General features: G+C 71.2%; 5 pseudogenes; all 5 read left to right on the top strand.

Annotated features, from left to right (window-relative positions):
* The first annotated feature begins 4584 nt into the window (after positions 1-4584).
* LOC148756166 (5S ribosomal RNA) lies at positions 4585-4704 on the top strand (annotated as a pseudogene).
* Positions 4705-6129: 1425 nt separating this feature from the next.
* LOC148756165 (5S ribosomal RNA) lies at positions 6130-6249 on the top strand (annotated as a pseudogene).
* A 3860-nt stretch (positions 6250-10109) lies between these two features.
* LOC148756164 (5S ribosomal RNA) lies at positions 10110-10229 on the top strand (annotated as a pseudogene).
* Positions 10230-14931: 4702 nt separating this feature from the next.
* LOC148756163 (5S ribosomal RNA) lies at positions 14932-15051 on the top strand (annotated as a pseudogene).
* A 1235-nt stretch (positions 15052-16286) lies between these two features.
* Positions 16287-16406, top strand: LOC148756162 (5S ribosomal RNA; annotated as a pseudogene).
* The last annotated feature ends 2370 nt before the right edge of the window (positions 16407-18776 follow it).

Below are 18776 nucleotides of genomic sequence, written 5' to 3'. Positions count from 1 at the left end.
GGTCCCCCAGTCCCAACGTCTCCCCGTCCCCCCGTCCCTCCTTCGCCTGGTCCCCCCGTCCCCCCATACCCCCGGTCTCCCGTTCCCCGGTCCCCCGTCGCCTCCTGGTCCCCCGGTCCCCCGGTTCCCCCGGCGCCCAGGCGCCCTTCTACCGGTCCCCCCGTTCCCCGGTCGCCCCGTCTCCTGGTCCCCAGTCTCCCGGTCCCCTGTCTCCCGGTCGCCCGGTCTTCCGGTCCCCCGGTCCTCCGTCCAGTGTTACCCCCTTCCCCCGGTCCCCCGGTCCCCCCATCTCCCTGTCCCTCTGTCTCCCGGTCCGGCCGCACACCCATCCCCCCGTCTCCCGGTCCCCCGTCTCCCGGTCGCCCGGTCCCCAGGTCCCCCGTCTCCCGGTCCCCTCATCCCCTGGACCCCCAACCCCCGGTCCCTGGTCCCCCGGTCCCCCAGTCCCCCGGTTCCCCCATCGCCCTGGCCCCCGTCTACCGATCCCCCAGTTCTCCGTTCGCCCCGTCTTCCGGTCCTCCCGTCCCACAGTCTCCCGTCTCCCGGTGTCCCATCTCCCGGTCACCCCGTCCCCGGTCCCCCGTCTCGCGGTCCCCCGTCTCCTAGTCGCCCCGTTCCCCGGTACCCGATCTCCCGGTCCCCTCATCCCCCAGTCCCCCAACCCCCGGTCCCCCGGTCCCCCCGTCCCCCGGTCCCCGGTCCCCCGGTCCCCCCATCTCCCGGTCCACTGGTACCCCCGTCCCCCCAGTCCATTCATGCCCCTGGTCACCCCGTCGCCCGGTCCCCTATCCCCCGGTCCCCCCAACCTCCGGTCCCCCGGTCCGCGGGTCCCCTGGTCCCCCCATCCGCCGTTCCCCCGGTCCCCCCCTCCGTCTCCGTTACCCCGGTCCCCCCGTCCCCCGTTCCCCCCATCCCCCGGTCCCCCCGACCCTCCAGTCCCCCTGTCCCTCTGTCTCCCGGTCCCCCCGTCACCCCGTCCCCCCGGCCCCAGGTCCCCCATCTCCCGGACCCCCCGTCTCACGGTCCCCCGTTCCCCCGTTTCCCGGTCCCCCCTCCCCATGTCCCTCGTCCCCCAGTACCCTCGTACTCCTGTCCCTCCATCCACCGGTCTCCTGGTCCCTCCGTCCCACCGTCCGCCAGTCCCACCGTCCTCTCATTCCCCCAATCCCCCAGTCCCCCAGTCTCCCTGTCCCCCAATTCCCCGGTCTCCCTTTCCCCTGGTACCGTGTCCCCCCATCTCCCGGTCACCCCGTCCCCGGTCCCCCGTCTCGCGGTCCCCCGTCTCCTAGTCGCCCCGTTCCCCGGTACCCGATCTCCCGGTCCCCTCATCCCCCAGTCCCCCAACCCCCGGTCCCCCGGTCCCCCCGTCCCCCGGTCCCCAGTCCCCCCGTCCCCCCATCTCCCGGTCCACTGGTACCCCCGTCCCCCCAGTCCATTCATGCCCCTGGTCACCCCGTCGCCCGGTCCCCTATCCCCCGGTCCCCCCACCCTCCGGTCCCCCGGTCCGCGGGTCCCCTGGTCCCCCCATCCGCCGTTCCCCCGGTCCCCCCCGTCTCCGTTGCCCCGGTCCCCCCGTCCCCCGGTCCCCCCGTCCCCTGATCCCCCTGTTCCCCCGTACCCCCATCCACCCTCTCCCAGTCCACCGTCCCCCGGTGCCCCCGTCCCCCCAGTGCCCCATCCCCCATCCCCCGCTCCCCCGTCCCCCCAGTCCCCCCACGCCCCTGGTCCACCCGTCCCCCATTCCCTCGTCTCCCGGTCCCCCCCTCCCCGGGTCCCCCGACCCCCGTTCCCCCGTCTCCCGGTCCTCCGTCTCGCGGTCCACCTGTCCCACGGTCCCCCAGTCCCAACGTCTCCCCGTCCCCCCGTCCCTCCTTCGCCTGGTCCCCCCGTCCCCCCATACCCCCGGTCTCCCGTTCCCCGGTCCCCCGTCGCCTCCTGGTCCCCCGGTTCCCCCGGTTCCCCCGGCGCCCAGGCGCCCTTCTACCGGTGCCCCCCGTTCCCCGGTCGCCCTGTCTCCCGGTCCCCAGTCTCCCGGTCCCCTGTCTCCCGGTCGCCCGGTCTTCCGGTCCCCCGGTCCTCCGTCCAGTGTTACCCCCTTCCCCCGGTCCCCCGGTCCCCCCATCTCCCTGTCCCTCTGACTCCCGGTCCGGCCGCACACCCATCCCCCCGTCTCCCGGTCCCCCGTCTCCCGGTCGCCCGGTCCCCAGGTCCCCCGTCTCCCGGTCCCCTCATCCCCTGGACCCCCAACCCCCGGTCCCTGGTCCCCCGGTCCCCCAGTCCCCCGGTTCCCCCATCGCCCTGGCCCCCGTCTACCGATCCCCCAGTTCTCCGTTCGCCCCGTCTTCCGGTCCTCCCGTCCCACAGTCTCCCGTCTCCCGGTGTCCCATCTCCCGGTCACCCCGTCCCCGGTCCCCCGTCTCGCGGTCCCCTGTCTCCTAGGCGCCCCGTTCCCCGGTACCCGATCTCCCGGTCCCCTCATCCCCCAGTCCCCCAACCCCCGGTCCCCCGGTCCCCCCTTCCCCCGGTCCCCGGTCCCCCGGTCCCCCCATCTCCCGGTCCACTGGTACCCCCGTCCCCCCAGTCCATTCATGCCCCTGGTCACCCCGTCGCCCGGTCCCCTATCCCCCGGTCCCCCCAACCTCCGGTCCCCCGGTCCGCGGGTCCCCTGGTCCCCCCATCCGCCGTTCCCCCGGTCCCCCCCGTCTCCGTTGCCCCGGTCCCCCCGTCCCCCGGTCCCCCCGTCCCCCGGTCCCCCCGACCCTCCAGTCCCCCTGTCCCTCTGTCTCCCGGTCCCCCCGTCACCCCGTCCCCCCGGCCCCAGGTCCCCCATCTCCCGGTCCCCCCGTCTCACGGTCCCCCGTTCCCCCGTTTCCCGGTCCCCCCCTCCCCATGTCCCTCGTCCCCCAGTACCCTCGTACTCCTTTCCCTCCATCCACCGGTCTCCTGGTCCCTCCGTCCCACCGTCCGCCAGTCCCACCGTCCTCTCATTCCCCCAATCCCCCAGTCCCCCAGTCTCCCTGTCCCCCAATTCCCCGGTCTCCCTTTCCCCTGGTACCGTGTCCCCCCATCTCCCGGTCCCCCCGTCCCCTGGTCCCACTGTCTCCCAGTACCCAGTCCCCCTGTCCCCCCGGTCCCCCGGTCCCCTTGTCCCCCCATCCCCCAGTCCCCCCGTCCCCCCGGCCCTCTCGTACTCCCGTCCCCCCATCTTCCGGTCACCCCTTCCCCCCGTCCCACATGCCCCCGTCTCCCAGACCCCCCGTCCCCCGGTTCTCCCAGTTCCAACGGTCTCCCTGTCCCCCTGCCCCCCTTCCCCCATCTCCTGGTACCCCGTCCCCCGGTACCCCCGCCCCGGGTTCCTACAGTCCCACCGTTCTCCCTGTCCCCCCCCTTACACCCGTCTCCCGGTCCCCTGTCCCCCGGTCCTCCCGTCCCCCGGTCCCCCTGTCCCCCCGTTCTGTCTGTCGGTCCCTGTCCTGCGGGGACTCTAGTCCCTCTGCCCGCACAAGAACCCAGGATTTGGCGAGGCCAAGAAGGAACACCAACAGAGCCACGGATAGGGGGCTCATAGCACCATGTCTCACGGGCAGCTGGCTTGGAGACACGGCAAGCCGGAGCCGCCCGATCCCCAACCTGCCGGCCGATTCTCTGCCAACCAACAGACCCACCAAGCCGGCCCACTGCAGTCCGCGCCCCTCTGCAATTTGCAGTCCACCATCCGCGCTTCCTAGCTTGGCCACCGCAGCTCTGCCAGTGGCCAATGGCCAACTGGCAACAGCTGATGGCCAAGCGGTAACAGCTGATGTCCGTGCAGCCCCCACGCAGCACCCCTCCACGCGAGGCCCAGAGCCTGGAAAGTGCTCTCTGCAAGTCTGTCCCCACAGTCCCCGTCTGTCTCTCTCCGCCTACCTCTTGCTCCGTCTCTGGCCTTCTCTCATCCTCTCTCTCAACACCCTGGGTCAGGAGAGGTGATGTGTAGCCAGTGAAGTGACCAGTGATCGGGCGGGACGCCGGTCGCTGATGAGGGGCGAGGGCCCAGACAGAAGGCTGTGTGACGAAGGGTGGCGGCAGTCTGGAGGTGCTGCCCCCTGGTCGCGGGTGGCTCTCCCTGGCTTTGGGCCAGTGGGTGGGGCCGGCCAGGGCCAGGGCCTGGGTTGCACGTCCCTAGGGTGGAGGGGACTGAGAGGACCCTGCGACCCCCTCGGTGGCCCTGAGTGGTGGGGACAGCACAGCAGCAAGGGGGGTGTGCGGTTGTGGGGCTGGGGGGGGATGAGAGGGGTTGGGGTAGGGGGGCGTGGTAAAAGCCATTCCGGGCGTGGGGAGTCCCAGGATGCCAGGGCGCCCAGACATATGTCACAGTCAGGGAAGTGACAGAGGCCTGTGGAGCCACTGGGGGGCGCGAAGGGGCCTCGCTGCGGGCCAGGAGTAGCCCGTCGCCCACACCAGCGGCGATCGGAGGAGGCGGGGAGCGGGCGGGAGGCACTCGGGCAGACATGCTCGCCACCCGAGCGGCCCAGCAGCATGGCGCGTGCGCTCAGGAGGCAAGTCGGGAGCAGGCTCTTGGAGTGCCGGGAGCCGGGTCCCAGTGCCTAAGGCCATACCACCCTGAACGCAGCAGATCTCGTCTGATCTCGGAAGCGAAGCAGGGTCTGTCCTGGTTAGTACTTGGATGGGAGACCGCCTGGGAATACCTGTTGGCTTTTGCTAGCGTCTCCTTTTGCATCGCCGCTCCGGCGTGGCTCCCTCCGAACCCCTGCCGCCCCTTGCCCCTCTGCAGCCTCCCAGCCAGCCGCAGGTCCCCCTGACCAGCAGAGGGTCAGCCGCCCGGCACTACAAGCTGGCAGCCCCGGCCGCACACCAGGCCCGTGGGCCAGGGCTCCCCCCCACACCCTCCTCTCAGTCCTCTTCGGTCCCGCAGGCCGTCATCGCGAATCCTTCGCCGACGCGCGGTCGCCGCCACCGCCGCCTGCGCCAAAGCCACCGCCACCACCGGGCTCCCCACCCCCCCCCCCCCCCCCGCCAGCGCTGCCCTCGCCCCCGCCCCTGTCCCCGCCCCCGCCGCCGCCACCGCCAAACTCCCTCAAACTCCCTCCTGTGCTCTCCCCACCTCGGCCGCCAGCACCGCGCTCCCCATCTCCGCCACCAGTGCTGCCCTCTCCCCCACCCCCGCCCCCGCCGCCGCCATATCCGTACTCCCTCAATTCCCTCCTCCGCTCTCCCCGCCTCCAGCACCGCCATCTCCCCCGCCCCCGCCCCAGACCCCCGCATCCACCATCGCCATACTCCCTCAGTCTCCCGCCTCTGCTCTCCCGGCCTCCGCCGCCAGCACCGCCCTCACGCCCTCCCCCGCCCCCGCTGCCGCCATTGCCGCACTCCCTCAATTCCCTCCTCTGCTCTCCCCGCCTCCAGCACCGCCATCTTCCCCGCCCCCGCCCCAGCCCCCGCCGCCACCAATGCCATACTCGCTCAGTCTCCCGCCTCTGCTCTCCCGGCCTCCGCCGCCAGCACCGCCCTCACGCCCTCCCCAGCCCCCGCCGCCACCGCCGCCGCCATCGGCCCACGTGTCCCAGCGCCCACCGTCAAAGCCCCCATTGTCGCCGCCGCCATCGCCGCCCTGGCGCCATCCACGCGGTTGCCATCGCCTACCTCGCCACCCTCCCCTGCCTCCGCCGCCGCCGCCGTCGCCGCCGCCGCCGCAGCCGCCCCCGCCGCCGCCGCGGGGTCCTCCCACAACTCCCAGGCCCAGGGTTGCCTGCTGGTGCAGGCCTCCACCAGCCTTGGGGCTGCGGTTGGGGGTAAACCTGGTGGCGGTAGGGGGGCGGGTTGTATGCCGGTCTGGGTGCGGGGAGTCCCAGGATGCCAGAGTTCCACGACTTCTGGCACCATCAGGGAAGTGGCAGTGTCCCATGGAGCCCCGGGTGGCGCGAAGGGGCCTCGCTGTCGGCCAGGAGTAGCCCGCCGCCCACGCCAGGGGCATTAGGAAGAGGCGGGGAGCCGGACTGGGGGGGGACGCGGTGCTGGCAGAGCCGGCCCGCGGGTCGATGCTCGCCACCGGAGCGGCTCATCTGCATGGCGGGCGCTCACGAGACAGGCCGGGAGCAGGCTCTTGGGGCGCGGGAGCCGGGTCCCAGCGTCTACGGCCATACCACCCTGAACGCGCCCGATCTCCTCTGATCTCGGGAGCTAAGCAGGGAGGGGCCTGGTTAGTACTTGCATGGGAGACCGCCTGGGAATACCTGTAGGCTTTTGCTCGCCTCTCCTTTTGCGCCGCCGCCCCGGCGTGCCTCCCTCCGAATCCCTGCCGCCCCTTGCCCCTCTGCAACCCCTGCAGCCGCCCAGCCAGCCGAAGGACCCCCTGGCCAGAGGAGGGACAGCCGCCCAGCACTACAAGCTCGCATCCCCGGCCGCACACCAGGCCTGTCGGCCAGGGCTCCCCCCCTCTCCCTCTTCTTAGTGCTCTTCGCCGAGGCAGGCCGTCAGCCTGCAGCAGCCAGCCGCGTCTAGGTCGCCGCCGCCGCCACCGCCATCGCAGGGCTCCCTCTCGCTCCCCGACCCTGCCGCCGCCGCAACCCCCAACGCCCAAGCCCAGGGCTGCCTGCCGGCGCAGGCTTCCACCAGGCTCTCTCCATCCCAGGACGTGCCGGTCCTTTGCACCTCGGCCCGAGCCCAGGGGACGCCCATCCCTGCGCCTGCCCCTGGGCCCCGAGACACAGGATCGGCGTGTCCTCGGGCAAACGGGACGCCCACCCGCCCCGCCCCACCGGAGTCTTCTGTCTCCGCGGGCAGGCACCTCTCCCCACACCCCCGCGCGTCCCCTCCCGTCTCCCACAAGAGCCAGGAGCCCTCCCTTCCCGCCGGCCACGGTGTCCCCGACACAAAGGGCACAAAGAGCCGGGACAAACCAGGGGACGGCGGGAGCAGCACCCCAACACACCACGCGCCATCGACTCCAGGGGAGACCGCCACAAGGGAAGAGCAGGCACACAATCCTCACAACCAGGGTGCCTGGGGGCTGCCACTCTCCTCCCGCGGGCGGGTCCCTGGGCGGGGCTCAGAGCCCACTGGCCCTCCGGAGACCCTGGCGGCCCGCCCCGGGGGCTTCAATGGTGACTGCCAACGCCAGGGCAATGCCTCCTTGGCGGAGCCCAGCCCCGGGCACGACCACACTCCGGTGGAGAAGCCACCACTTCAACACAACCTCAGTGCGTCTGTCCCAGTCCGTGTGCCCGAATGTGCGTCCCTCCCACCCTCCCCCACCCCATGTCTGTCTGGCTCTGTGACGTGCCTGTTGGGTTCTGGCTCTGGCTCAGGAGCTCTCTCCCCGCGTGCCTGCCCCCTCTTTCTCTGTCTCTGTCCATGTCTCTCTGTATGTCTAGACACATACACGTACATATACGTGTATATTTCCATCTCGCTCCCTCTTACTCCTCCTCCCGTTCTGTCTGTCTGTCCCTGTCCTGCGGGGACTCTAGTCCCTCTGCCCGCACAAGAACGCAGGATTTGGCGAGGCCAAGAAGGAACACCCACAGAGCCACGGATAGGGGGCTCATAGCACCATGTCTCACGGGCGGCTGGCTTGGAGACACGGCAAGCCGGAGCCGCCCGATCCCCCACCTGCTGGCCGATTCTCTGCCAACCAACAGACCCACCAAGCCGGCCCACTGCAGTCCGCGCCCCTCTGCAATTTGCAGTCCACCATCCGCGCTTCCTAGCTTGGCCACCGCAGCTCTGCCAGTGGCCAATGGCCAACTGGCAACAGCTGATGGCCAAGCGGTAACAGCTGATGTCCGTGCAGCCCCCACGCAGCACCCCTCCACGCGAGGCCCAGAGCCTGGAAAGTGCTCTCTGCAAGTCTGTCCCCACAGTCCCCGTCTGTCTCTCTCCGCCTACCTCTTGCTCCGTCTCTGGCCTTCTCTCATCCTCTCTCTCAACACCCTGGGTCAGGAGAGGTGATGTGTAGCCAGTGAAGTGACCAGTGATCGGGCGGGACGCCGGTCGCTGATGAGGGGCGAGGGCCCAGACAGAAGGCTGTGTGACGAAGGGTGGCGGCAGTCTGGAGGTGCTGCCCCCTGGTCGCGGGTGGCTCTCCCTGGCTTTGGGCCAGTGGGTGGGGCCGGCCAGGGCCAGGGCCTGGGTTGCACGTCCCTAGGGTGGAGGGGACTGAGAGGACCCTGCGACCCCCTCGGTGGCCCTGAGTGGTGGGGACAGCACAGCAGCAAGGGGGGTGTGCGGTTGTGGGGCTGGGGGGGGATGAGAGGGGTTGGGGTAGGGGGGCGTGGTAAAAGCCATTCCGGGCGTGGGGAGTCCCAGGATGCCAGGGCGCCCAGACATATGTCACAGTCAGGGAAGTGACAGAGGCCTGTGGAGCCACTGGGGGGCGCGAAGGGGCCTCGCTGCGGGCCAGGAGTAGCCCGTCGCCCACACCAGCGGCGACCGGAGGAGGCGGGGAGCGGGCGGGAGGCACTCGGGCAGACATGCTCGCCACCCGAGCGGCCCAGCAGCATGGCGCGTGCGCTCAGGAGGCAAGTCGGGAGCAGGCTCTTGGAGTGCCGGTAGCCGGGTCCCAGTGCCTAAGGCCATACCACCCTGAACGCAGCAGATCTCGTCTGATCTCGGAAGCGAAGCAGGGTCTGTCCTGGTTAGTACATGGATGGGAGACCGCCTGGGAATACCTGTTGGCTTTTGCTAGCGTCTCCTTTTGCATCGCCGCTCCGGCGTGGCTCCCTCCGAACCCCTGCCGCCCCTTGCCCCTCTGCAGCCTCCCAGCCAGCCGCAGGTCCCCCTGACCAGCAGAGGGTCAGCCGCCCGGCACTACAAGCTGGCAGCCCCGGCCGCACACCAGGCCCGTGGGCCAGGGCTCCCCCCCCACACCCTCCTCTCAGTCCTCTTCGGTCCCGCAGGCCGTCATCGCGAATCCTTCGCCGACGCGCGGTCGCCGCCACCGCCGCCTGCGCCAAAGCCACCGCCACCACCGGGCTCCCCACACCCCCCCCCCCCCCCCCGCCAGCGCTGCCCTCGCCCCCGCCCCTGTCCCCGCCCCCGCCGCCGCCACCGCCAAACTCCCTCAAACTCCCTCCTGTGCTCTCCCCACCTCGGCCGCCAGCACCGCGCTCCCCATCTCCGCCACCAGTGCTGCCCTCTCCCCCACCCCCGACCCTGCCGCCGCCATATCCGTACTCCCTTAATTCCCTCCTCCGCTCTCCCCGCCTCCAGCACCGCCATCTCCCCCGCCCCCGCCCCAGACCCCCACATCCACCATCGCCATACTCCCTCAGTCTCCCGCCTCTGCTCTCCCGGCCTCCGCCGCCAGCACCGCCCTCACGCCCTCCCCCGCCCCCGCTGCCGCCATTGCCGCACTCCCTCAATTCCCTCCTCTGCTCTCCCCGCCTCCAGCACCCCCATCTTCCCCGCCCCCGCCCCAGCCCCCGCCGCCACCAATGCCATACTCGCTCAGTCTCCCGCCTCTGCTCTCCCGGCCTCCGCCGCCAGCACCGCCCTCACGCCCTCCCCAGCCCCCGCCGCCACCGCCGCCGCCATCGGCCCCCGTGTCCCAGCGCCCACCGTCAAAGCCCCCATTGTCGCCGCCGCCATCGCCACCCTGGCGCCATCCACGCGGTTGCCATCGCCTACCTCGCCACCCTCCCCTGCCTCCGCCGCCGCCGCCGCCGCCGCCGCCGCAGCCGCCCCCGCCGCCGCCGCGGGGTCCTCCCACAACTCCCAGGCCCAGGGTTGCTGCTGGTGCAGGCCTCCACCAGCCTTGGGGCTGCGGTTGGGGGTAAACCTGGTGGCGGTAGGGGGGCGGGTTGTATGCCGGTCTGGGTGCGGAGAGTCCCAGGATGCCAGAGTTCCACGACTTCTGGCACCATCAGGGAAGTGGCAGTGTCCCATGGAGCCCCGGGTGGCGCGAAGGGGCCTCGCTGTCGGCCAGGAGTAGCCCGCCGCCCACGCCAGGGGCATTAGGAAGAGGCGGGGAGCCGGACTGGGGGGAGACGCGATGCTGGCAGAGCCGGCCCGCGGGTCGATGCTCGCCACCGGAGCGGCTCATCTGCATGGCGGGCGCTCACGAGACAGGCCGGGAGCAGGCTCTTGGGGCGCGGGAGCCGGGTCCCAGCGTCTACGGCCATACCACCCTGAACGCGCCCGATCTCCTCTGATCTCGGGAGCTAAGCAGGGAGGGGCCTGGTTAGTACTTGCATGGGAGACCGCCTGGGAATACCTGTAGGCTTTTGCTCGCCTCTCCTTTTGCGCCGCCGCCCCGGCGTGCCTCCCTCCGAATCCCTGCCGCCCCTTGCCCCTCTGCAACCCCTGCAGCCGCCCAGCCAGCCGAAGGTCCCCCTGGCCAGAGGAGGGACAGCCGCCCAGCACTACAAGCTCGCATCCCCGGCCGCACACCAGGCCTGTCGGCCAGGGCTCCCCCCCTCTCCCTCTTCTTAGTGCTCTTCGCCGAGGCAGGCCGTCAGCCTGCAGCAGCCAGCCGCGTCTAGGTCGCCGCCGCCGCCACCGCCATCGCAGGGCTCCCTCTCGCTCCCCGACCCTGCCGCCGCCGCAACCCCCAACGCCCAAGCCCAGGGCTGCCTGCCGGCGCAGGCTTCCACCAGGCTCTCTCCATCCCAGGACGTGCCGGTCCTTTGCACCTCGGCCCGAGCCCAGGGGACGCCCATCCCTGCGCCTGCCCCTGGGCCCCGAGACACAGGATCGGCGTGTCCTCGGGCAAACGGGACGCCCACCCGCCCCGCCCCACCGGAGTCTTCTGTCTCCGCGGGCAGGCACCTCTCCCCACACCCCCGCGCGTCCCCTCCCGTCTCCCACAAGAGCCAGGAGCCCTCCCTTCCCGCCGGCCACGGTGTCCCCGACACAAAGGGCACAAAGAGCCGGGACAAACCAGGGGACGGCGGGAGCAGCACCCCAACACACCACGCGCCATCGACTCCAGGGGAGACCGCCACAAGGGAAGAGCAGGCACGCAGGCACACAATCCTCACAACCAGGGTGCCTGGGGGCTGCCACTCTCCTCCCGCGGGCGGGTCCCTGGGCGGGGCTCAGAGCCCACTGGCCCTCCGGAGACCCTGGCGGCCCGCCCCGGGGGCTTCAATGGTGACTGCCAACGCCAGGGCAATGCCTCCTTGGCGGAGCCCAGCCCCGGGCACGACCACACTCCGGTGGAGAAGCCACCACTTCAACACAGCCTCAGTGCGTCTGTCCCAGTCCGTGTGCCCGAATGTGCGTCCCTCCCACCCTCCCCCACCCCATGTCTGTCTGGCTCTGTGACGTGCCTGTTGGGTTCTGGCTCTGGCTCAGGAGCTCTCTCCCCGCGTGCCTGCCCCCTCTTTCTCTGTCTCTGTCCATGTCTCTCTGTATGTCTAGACACATACACGTACATATACGTGTATATTTCCATCTCGCTCCCTCTTACTCCTCCTCCCGTTCTGTCTGTCTGTCCCTGTCCTGCGGGGACTCTAGTCCCTCTGCCCGCACAAGAACGCAGGATTTGGCGAGGCCAAGAAGGAACACCCACAGAGCCACGGATAGGGGGCTCATAGCACCATGTCTCACGGGCGGCTGGCTTGGAGACACGGCAAGCCGGAGCCGCCCGATCCCCCACCTGCTGGCCGATTCTCTGCCAACCAACAGACCCACCAAGCCGGCCCACTGCAGTCCGCGCCCCTCTGCAATTTGCAGTCCACCATCCGCGCTTCCTAGCTTGGCCACCGCAGCTCTGCCGGTGTCCAATGGCCAACTGGCAACAGCTGAAGGCCAAGCGGTAACAGCTGATGTCAGTGCAGCCCCACGCAGTACCCCGTCCCCCGGTACCCCCGTCTCCCCGTCACCCCTGTCTCCGTTCCCCCGGTTCCCCGTCTTCCTGTCCCCCGTCTCCCGGGTCCCCCGTCCCCACGTTCCACCATCCCCCCTATTCCGGTCCCCCCCGTCCCCTGTTCCCCCCGTCCCCTGATCCCCCTGTTCCCCCGTACCCCCATCCACCCTCTCCCAGTCCACCCGTCCCCCGGTGCCCCCGTCCCCCCAGTGCCCCATCCCCCGTCCCCCGCTCCCCCGTCCCCCCAGTCCCCCCACGCCCCTGGTCCACCCGTCCCCCATTCCCTCGTCTCCCGGTCCCCCCCTCCCCGGGTCCCCCGACCCCCGTTCCCCCGTCTCCCGGTCCTCCGTCTCGCGGTCCACCTGTCCCCCGGTCCCCCAGTCCCAACGTCTCCCCGTCCCCCCGTCCCTCCTTCGCCTGGTCCCCCCGTCCCCCCATACCCCCGGTCTCCCGTTCCCCGGTCCCCCGTCGCCTCCTGGTCCCCCGGTCCCCCGGTTCCCCCGGCGCCCAGGCGCCCTTCTACCGGTCCCCCCGTTCCCCGGTCGCCCCGTCTCCCGGTCCCCAGTCTCCCGGTCCCCTGTCTCCCGGTCGCCCGGTCTTCCGGTCCCCCGGTCCTCCGTCCAGTGTTACCCCCTTCCCCCGGTCCCCCGGTCCCCCCATCTCCCTGTCCCTCTGTCTCCCGGTCCGGCCGCACACCCATCCCCCCGTCTCCCGGTCCCCCGTCTCCCGGTCGCCCGGTCCCCAGGTCCCCCGTCTCCCGGTCCCCTCATCCCCTGGACCCCCAACCCCCGGTCCCTGGTCCCCCGGTCCCCAGTCCCCCGTTTCCCCCATCGCCCTGGCCCCCGTCTACCGATCCCCCAGTTCTCCGTTCGCCCCGTCTTCCGGTCCTCCCGTCCCACAGTCTCCCGTCTCCCGGTGTCCCATCTCCCGGTCACCCCGTCCCCGGTCCCCCGTCTCGCGGTCCCCCGTCTCCTAGTCGCCCCGTTCCCCGGTACCCGATCTCCCGGTCCCCTCATCCCCCAGTCCCCCAACCCCCGGTCCCCCGGTCCCCCCGTCCCCCGGTCCCCGGTCCCCCGGTCCCCCCATCTCCCGGTCCACTGGTACCCCCGTCCCCCCAGTCCATTCATGCCCCTGGTCACCCCGTCGCCCGGTCCCCTATCCCCCGGTCCCCCCAACCTCCGGTCCCCCGGTCCGCGGGTCCCCTGGTCCCCCCATCCGCCGTTCCCCCGGTCCCCCCCGTCTCCGTTGCCCCGGTCCCCCCGTCCCCCGGTCCCCCCGTCCCCCGGTCCCCCCGACCCTCCAGTCCCCCTGTCCCTCTGTCTCCCGGTCCCCCCGTCACCCCGTCCCCCCGGCCCCAGGTCCCCCATCTCCCGGTCCCCCCGTCTCACGGTCCCCCGTTCCCCCGTTTCCCGGTCCCCCCCTCCCCATGTCCCTCGTCCCCCAGTACCCTCGTACTCCTGTCCCTCCATCCACCGGTCTCCTGGTCCCTCCGTCCCACCGTCCGCCAGTCCCACCGTCCTCTCATTCCCCCAATCCCCCAGTCCCCCAGTCTCCCTGTCCCCCAATTCCCCGGTCTCCCTTTCCCCTGGTACCGTGTCCCCCCATCTCCCGGTGCCCCCGTCCCCTGGTCCCACTGTCTCCCAGTACCCAGTCCCCCTGTCCCCCCGGTCCCCCGGTCCCCTTGTCCCCCCATCCCCCAGTCCCCCCGTCCCCCCGGCCCTCTCGTACTCCCGTCCCCCCATCTTCCGGTCACCCCTTCCCCCCGTCCCACATGCCCCCGTCTCCCAGACCCCCCGTCCCCCGGTTCTCCCAGTACCAACGGTCTCCCTGTCCCCCTGCCCCCCTTCCCCCATCTCCTGGTACCCCGTCCCCCGGTACCCCCGCCCCGGGTTCCTACAGTCCCACCGTTCTCCCTGTCCCCCCCCTTACACCCGTCTCCCGGTCCCCTGTCCCCCGGTCCTCCCGTCCCCCGGTCCCCCTGTCCCCCCGTTCTGTCTGTCGGTCCCTGTCCTGCGGGGACTCTAGTCCCTCTGCCCGCACAAGAACCCAGGATTTGGCGAGGCCAAGAAGGAACACCAACAGAGCCACGGATAGGGGGCTCATAGCACCATGTCTCACGGGCAGCTGGCTTGGAGACACGGCAAGCCGGAGCCGCCCGATCCCCAACCTGCCGGCCGATTCTCTGCCAACCAACAGACCCACCAAGCCGGCCCACTGCAGTCCGCGCCCCTCTGCAATTTGCAGTCCACCATCCGCGCTTCCTAGCTTGGCCACCGCAGCTCTGCCAGTGGCCAATGGCCAACTGGCAACAGCTGATGGCCAAGCGGTAACAGCTGATGTCCGTGCAGCCCCCACGCAGCACCCCTCCACGCGAGGCCCAGAGCCTGGAAAGTGCTCTCTGCAAGTCTGTCCCCACAGTCCCCGTCTGTCTCTCTCCGCCTACCTCTTGCTCCGTCTCTGGCCTTCTCTCATCCTCTCTCTCAACACCCTGGGTCAGGAGAGGTGATGTGTAGCCAGTGAAGTGACCAGTGATCGGGCGGGACGCCGGTCGCTGATGAGGGGCGAGGGCCCAGACAGAAGGCTGTGTGACGAAGGGTGGCGGCAGTCTGGAGGTGCTGCCCCCTGGTCGCGGGTGGCTCTCCCTGGCTTTGGGCCAGTGGGTGGGGCCGGCCAGGGCCAGGGCCTGGGTTGCACGTCCCTAGGGTGGAGGGGACTGAGAGGACCCTGCGACCCCCTCGGTGGCCCTGAGTGGTGGGGACAGCACAGCAGCAAGGGGGGTGTGCGGTTGTGGGGCTGGGGGCGGGATGAGAGGGGTTGGGGTAGGGGGGCGTGGTAAAAGCCATTCCGGGCGTGGGGAGTCCCAGGATGCCAGGGCGCCCAGACATATGTCACAGTCAGGGAAGTGACAGAGGCCTGTGGAGCCACTGGGGGGCGCGAAGGGGCCTCGCTGCGGGCCAGGAGTAGCCCGTCGCCCACACCAGCGGCGACCGGAGGAGGCGGGGAGCGGGCGGGAGGCACTCGGGCAGACATGCTCGCCACCCGAGCGGCCCAGCAGCATGGCGCGTGCGCTCAGGAGGCAAGTCGGGAGCAGGCTCTTGGAGTGCCGGGAGCCGGGTCCCAGTGCCTAAGGCCATACCACCCTGAACGCAGCAGATCTCGTCTGATCTCGGAAGCGAAGCAGGGTCTGTCCTGGTTAGTACTTGGATGGGAGACCGCCTGGGAATACCTGTTGGCTTTTGCTAGCGTCTCCTTTTGCATCGCCGCTCCGGCGTGGCTCCCTCCGAACCCCTGCCGCCCCTTGCCCCTCTGCAGCCTCCCAGCCAGCCGCAGGTCCCCCTGACCAGCAGAGGGTCAGCCGCCCGGCACTACAAGCTGGCAGCCCCGGCCGCACACCAGGCCCGTGGGCCAGGGCTCCCCCCCCACACCCTCCTCTCAGTCCTCTTCGGTCCCGCAGGCCGTCATCGCGAATCCTTCGCCGACGCGCGGTCGCCGCCACCGCCGCCTGCGCCAAAGCCACCGCCACCACCGGGCTCCCCACACCCCCCCCCCCAGCGCTGCCCTCGCCCCCGCCCCTGTCCCCGCCCCCGCCGCCGCCACCGCCAAACTCCCTCAAACTCCCTCCTGTGCTCTCCCCACCTCGGCCGCCAGCACCGCGCTCCCCATCTCCGCCACCAGTGCTGCCCTCTCCCCCTCCCCCGCCCCCGCTGCCGCCATTGCCGCACTCCCTCAATTCCCTCCTCTGCTCTCCCCGCCTCCAGCACCCCCATCTTCCCGCCCCCGCCCCAGCCCCCGCCGCCACCAATGCCATACTCGCTCAGTCTCCCGCCTCTGCTCTCCCGGCCTCCGCCGCCAGCACCGCCCTCACGCCCTCCCCAGCCCCCGCCGCCACCGCCGCCGCCATCGGCCCCCGTGTCCCAGCGCCCACCGTCAAAGCCCCCATTGTCGCCGCCGCCATCGCCGCCCTGGCGCCATCCACGCGGTTGCCATCGCCTACCTCGCCACCCTCCCCTGCCTCCGCCGCCGCCGCCGCCGCCGCCGCGGCAGCCGCCCCCGCCGCCGCCGCGGGGTCCTCCCACAACTCCCAGGCCCAGGGTTGCCTGCTGGTGCAGGCCTCCACCAGCCTTGGGGCTGCGGTTGGGGGTAAACCTGGTGGCGGTAGGGGGGCGGGTTGTATGCCGGTCTGGGTGCGGGGAGTCCCAGGATGCCAGAGTTCCACGACTTCTGGCACCATCAGGGAAGTGGCAGTGTCCCATGGAGCCCCGGGTGGCGCGAAGGGGCCTCGCTGTCGGCCAGGAGTAGCCCGCCGCCCACGCCAGGGGCATTAGGAAGAGGCGGGGAGCCGGACTGGGGGGGGACGCGGTGCTGGCAGAGCCGGCCCGCGGGTCGATGCTCGCCACCGGAGCGGCTCATCTGCATGGCGGGCGCTCACGAGACAGGCCGGGAGCAGGCTCTTGGGGCGCGGGAGCCGGGTCCCAGCGTCTACGGCCATACCACCCTGAACGCACCCGATCTCCTCTGATCTCGGGAGCTAAGCAGGGAGGGGCCTGGTTAGTACTTGCATGGGAGACCGCCTGGGAATACCTGTAGGCTTTTGCTCGCCTCTCCTTTTGCGCCGCCGCCCCGGCGTGCCTCCCTCCGAATCCCTGCCGCCCCTTGCCCCTCTGCAACCCCTGCAGCCGCCCAGCCAGCCGAAGGACCCCCTGGCCAGAGGAGGGACAGCCGCCCAGCACTACAAGCTCGCATCCCCGGCCGCACACCAGGCCTGTCGGCCAGGGCTCCCCCCCTCTCCCTCTTCTTAGTGCTCTTCGCCGAGGCAGGCCGTCAGCCTGCAGCAGCCAGCCGCGTCTAGGTCGCCGCCGCCGCCACCGCCATCGCAGGGCTCCCTCTCGCTCCCCGACCCTGCCGCCGCCGCAACCCCCAACGCCCAAGCCCAGGGCTGCCTGCCGGCGCAGGCTTCCACCAGGCTCTCTCCATCCCAGGACGTGCCGGTCCTTTGCACCTCGGCCCGAGCCCAGGGGACGCCCATCCCTGCGCCTGCCCCTGGGCCCCGAGACACAGGATCGGCGTGTCCTCGGGCAAACGGGACGCCCACCCGCCCCGCCCCACCGGAGTCTTCTGTCTCCGCGGGCAGGCACCTCTCCCCACACCCCCGCGCGTCCCCTCCCGTCTCCCACAAGAGCCAGGAGCCCTCCCTTCCCGCCGGCCACGGTGTCCCCGACACAAAGGGCACAAAGAGCCGGGACAAACCAGGGGACGGCGGGAGCAGCACCCCAACACACCACGCGCCATCGACTCCAGGGGAGACCGCCACAAGGGAAGAGCAGGCACGCAGGCACACAATCCTCACAACCAGGGTGCCTGGGGGCTGCCACTCTCCTCCCGCGGGCGGGTCCCTGGGCGGGGCTCAGAGCCCACTGGCCCTCCGGAGACCCTGGCGGCCCGCCCCGGGGGCTTCAATGGTGACTGCCAACGCCAGGGCAATGCCTCCTTGGCGGAGCCCAGCCCCGGGCACGACCACACTCCGGTGGAGAAGCCACCACTTCAACACAGCCTCAGTGCGTCTGTCCCAGTCCGTGTGCCCGAATGTGCGTCCCTCCCACCCTCCCCCACCCCATGTCTGTCTGGCTCTGTGACGTGCCTGTTGGGTTCTGGCTCTGGCTCAGGAGCTCTCTCCCCGCGTGCCTGCCCCCTCTTTCTCTGTCTCTGTCCATGTCTCTCTGTATGTCTAGACACATACACGTACATATACGTGTATATTTCCATCTCGCTCCCTCTTACTCCTCCTCCCGTTCTGTCTGTCTGTCCCTGTCCTGCGGGGACTCTAGTCCCTCTGCCCGCACAAGAACGCAGGATTTGGCGAGGCCAAGAAGGAACACCCACAGAGCCACGGATAGGGGGCTCATAGCACCATGTCTCACGGGCGGCTGGCTTGGAGACACGGCAAGCCGGAGCCGCGCGATCCCCCACCTGCTGGCCGATTCTCTGCCAACCAACAGACCCACCAAGCCGGCCCACTGCAGTCCGCGCCCCTCTGCAATTTGCAGTCCACCATCCGCGCTTCCTAGCTTGGCCACCGCAGCTCTGCCGGTGTCCAATGGCCAACTGGCAACAGCTGAAGGCCAAGCGGTAACAGCTGATGTCAGTGCAGCCCCACGCAGTACCCCCGTCCCCCGGTACCCCCGTCTCCCCGTCACCCCTGTCTCCGTTCCCCCGGTTCCCCGTCTTCCTGTCCCCCGTCTCCCGGGTCCCCCGTCCCCACGTTCCACCATCCCCCCTATTCCGGTCCCCCCCGTCCCCTGTTCCCCCCGTCCCCTGATCCCCCTGTTCCCCCGTACCCCCATCCACCCTCTCCCAGTCCACCCGTCCCCCGGTGCCCCCGTCCCCCCAGTGCCCCATCCCCCGTCCCCCGCTCCCCCGTCCCCCCAGTCCCCCCACGCCCCTGGTCCACCCGTCCCCCATTCCCTCGTCTCCCGGTCCCCCCCTCCCCGGGTCCCCCGACCCCCGTTCAACCGTCTCCCGGTCCTCCGTCTCGCGGTCCACCTGTCCCCCGGTCCCCCAGTCCCAACGTCTCCCCGTCCCCCCGTCCCTCCTTCGCCTGGTCCCCCCGTCCCCCCATACCCCCGGTCTCCCGTTCCCCGGTCCCCCGTCGCCTCCTGGTCCCCCGGTCCCCCGGTTCCCCCGGCGCCCAGGCGCCCTTCTACCGGTCCCCCCGTTCCCCGGTCGCCCCGTCTCCCGGTCCCCAGTCTCCCGGTCCCCTGTCTCCCGGTCGCCCGGTCTTCCGGTCCCCCGGTCCTCCGTCCAGTGTTACCCCCTTCCCCCGGTCCCCCGGTCCCCCCATCTCCCTGTCCCTCTGTCTCCCGGTCCGGCCGCACACCCATCCCCCCGTCTCCCGGTCCCCCGTCTCCCGGTCGCCCGGTCCCCAGGTCCCCCGTCTCCCGGTCCCCTCATCCCCTGGACCCCCAACCCC

Source organism: Rhinolophus sinicus, chromosome 12 (genome assembly GCF_057876585.1).
Source record: "Rhinolophus sinicus isolate RSI-liver-muscle chromosome 12, RSI-T2T, whole genome shotgun sequence".
NCBI lineage: Eukaryota > Metazoa > Chordata > Mammalia > Chiroptera > Rhinolophidae > Rhinolophus > Rhinolophus sinicus.
Note: the sequence above shows the minus strand (reverse complement) of the source record. Positions and strands in the feature narration are given on the sequence as shown.